Source organism: Natator depressus, chromosome 10, assembly GCF_965152275.1.
Source record: "Natator depressus isolate rNatDep1 chromosome 10, rNatDep2.hap1, whole genome shotgun sequence".
NCBI classification, from domain to species: Eukaryota; Metazoa; Chordata; order Testudines; family Cheloniidae; genus Natator; species Natator depressus.
In genome coordinates this window covers 276,361-279,951 of record NC_134243.1, presented here as the reverse complement: position 1 = coordinate 279,951, position 3,591 = coordinate 276,361, and positions in this window count along the sequence as shown.

Here is a 3,591-nt window from a genome sequence, read left to right as displayed (position 1 = left end):
TGGCGGGTGACGGTGAGCGATGGCGGGTGACAGTGAGCGATGGGGTGACAGTGATGGTGACACAGAGCGATGGCGGGTGACGGTGACAGTGAGTGATGGGAGTGACGGTGACGGTGACACGGAGCGATGGTGGGTGACGGTGAGCGATGGTGAGTGACAGTGACAGAGAGCGATGGCGGGTGACGGTGACAGTGACAGAGAGCGATGGCGGGTGACAGTGAGTGATGAGGGGTGACGGTGACACAGAGCAGTGGCGACTGACAGTGACACAGCGCGATGGCGGGTGACGGTGACAGTGAGCGATGGGGGTGACTGTGATGGTGACACAGAGCGAAGGCGGGTGACGGTGAGTGATGGTGGGTGACAGTGACAGAGAGCGATGGCGGGTGACAGTGAGCGATGGGGGGTGACAGTGAGACAGAGCGATGGCGGGTGACGGTGACAGTGAGTGATGGCGGGTGACAGTGAGCAATGGGGGGTGACGGTGACACAGAGCGATGGCGGGTGACGGTGAGCGATGGCGGGTGACATTGACGGTGACACAGAGCGATGGCAGGTGACGGTGAGCGATGGTGGGTGACAGTGACACAGAGCGACGGGGTGGCGGTGACACAGAGCGATGGGGGTGACGGTGAGCGATGGGGGGTGACGGTGAGTGATGGCGGGTGACAGTGATGGTGACAGTGAGTGATGGCGGGTGACAGTGACGGTGACACAGAGCGATGGCAGGTGACGGTGAGCGATGGCGAGTGACAGTGACAGTAAGCAATGGCGGGTGACGGTGACACAGAGCGATGGCGGGTGACAGTGACGGTGACACAGAGCGATGGCAGGTGACGGTGACACAGAGTGATGGTTGGTGACAGTGACGGTGACACAGAGCGATGGCGGGTGATGGTGACACAGAGCGATGGTTGGTAACAGTGACGGTGACACAGCGATGGTTGGTGACAGTGACGGTGACACTGAGTGATGGGGGTAACGGTGACACAGAGCGATGGTTGGTGACAGTGACGGTGACACAGAGCGATGGTTGGTGACAGTGACACAGAGTGATGGGGTGACGGTGACACAGAGCGATGGTTGGTGACAGTGACGGTGACACAGAGCGATGGGGGCTGACGGTGACACAGAGCGATGGTTGGTGACAGTGATGGTGACACAGAACGATGGGGGTGACAGTGACACAGAGCGATGGTTGGTGACAGTGATGGTGACACAGAGCGATGGTTGGTAACAGTGACGGTGACACAGAGCGATGGCGGGTGACGGTGACACAGAGCGATGGGGGTGACAGTGATGGTGACACAGAGCGATGGCGGGTGATGGTGACACAGAGCGATGGTTGGTGACAGTGATGGTGACACGGAGTGATGGGTGTGACGGTGACACAGAGCGATGGTTGGTGACAGTGACGGTGACACGGAGTGATGGGGTGATGGTGACACAGAGCGATGGTTGGTGACAGTGACGGTGACACAGAGCGATGGTTGGTGACAGTGACGGTGACACAGAGCGATGGCGGGTGATGGTGACACAGAGCAATGGTTGGTAACAGTGACGGTGACACAGAGCGATGGTTGGTGACAGTGACGGTGACACGGAGTGATGGGGGTGATGGTGACACAGAGCGATGGTTGGTGACAGTGACGGTGACACAGAGCGATGGCAGGTGACGGTGACACAGAGCGATGGCAGGTGACGGTGACACAGAGCGATGGTTGGTGACAGTGACGGTGACACGGAGTGATGGCAGGTGACGGTGACACAGAGCGATGGTTGGTGACAGTGACGGTGACACGGAGTGATGGGGTGACGGTGACACAGAGCGATGGTTGGTGACAGTGACAGAGTGATGGCGTGACGGTGACACAGAGCGATGGTTGGTGACAGTGACGGTGACACGGAGTGATGGGGTGACGGTGACACAGAGCGATGGTTGGTGACAGTGACGGTGACACAGAGCGATGGCGGGTGATGGTGACACAGAGCAATGGTTGGTATCAGTGACGGTGACACAGAGCGATGGTTGGTGACAGTGACGGTGACACGGAGTGATGTGGTGACGGTGACACAGAGCGATGGCGGGTGACGGTGATGGTGACACAGCGCGATGGTTGGTAACAGTGACGGTGACACGGAGTGATGGGTGTGACGGTGACACAGAGCGATGGTTGGTGACAGTGATGGTGACACGGAGTGATGGGGGTGACGGTGACACAGAGCGATGGTTGGTGACAGTGATGGTGACACGGAGTGATGGGGTGACGGTGACACAGAGCGATGGTTGGTGACAGTGACGGTGACACGGAGTGATGGGGCTGACGGTGACACACAGCGATGGTTGGTAACAGTGACGGTGACACGGAGTGACGGGTGTGACGGTGACACAGAGCGATGGTTGGTGACAGTGACGGTGACATGGAGTGATGGGGGTGACAATGACACAGAGCGATGGTTGGTGACAGTGACGGTGACACAGCGATGGTTGGTGACAGTGACGGTGACACGGAGTGATGGGGGTGACGGTGACACAGAGCGATGGTTGGTGACAGTGACGGTGACACGGAGTGATGGGGGTGACGGTGACACAGAGCGATGGTTGGTGACAGTGACGGTGACACACAGCGATGGTTGGTAACAGTGACGGTGACACGGAGTGATGGGTGTGACGGTGACACAGAGCGATGGTTGGTGACAGTGACGGTGACAGAGCGATGGCGGGTGATGGTGACACAGCGATGGTTGGTGACAGTGACGGTGACACGGAGTGATGGGTGTGACGGTGACACAGAGCAATGGTTGGTGACAGTGACGGTGACATGGAGTGATGGGGGTGACAATGACACAGAGCGATGGTTGGTGACAGTGACGGTGACACAGCGATGGTTGGTGACAGTGACGGTGACACGGAGTGATGGGGGTGACGATGACACACAGCGATGGTTGGTAACAGTGACGGTGACACGGAGTGATGGGTGTGACGGTGACACAGAGCAATGGTTGGTGACAGTGACGGTGACACGGAGTGATGGGGGTGACGGTGACACAGAGCGATGGTTGGTGACAGTGACGGTGACACAGAGCGATGGCGGGTGATGGTGACACAGCGATGGTTGGTGACAGTGACGGTGACACGGAGTGATGGGTGTGACGGTGACACAGAGCAATGGTTGGTGACAGTGACGGTGACATGGAGTGATGGGGGTGACAATGACACTGAGCGATGGTTGGTGACAGTGACGGTGACACAGCGATGGTTGGTGACAGTGACGGTGACACGGAGTGATGGGGGTGACGGTGACACAGAGCGATGGTTGGTGACAGTGACGGTGACACAGCGATGGTTGGTGACAGTGACGGTGACACGGAGTGATGGGGGTGACGGTGACACAGAGCGATGGTTGGTGACAGTGACGGTGACACAGAGCGATGGCGGGTGACGACGACGGGTCGGCCCAGGGCCGTGCGGTCAGACGGACACGTGTTCCGTGCAGCCCCGTGTCCGCCCCCGTGGGGAGCGCGCGGCGGCCCGGGCCCGCGGGCTCGCCCCGGCAGCGGACGCTCTGCGGAGGTTCGCGGGCTCGCAGT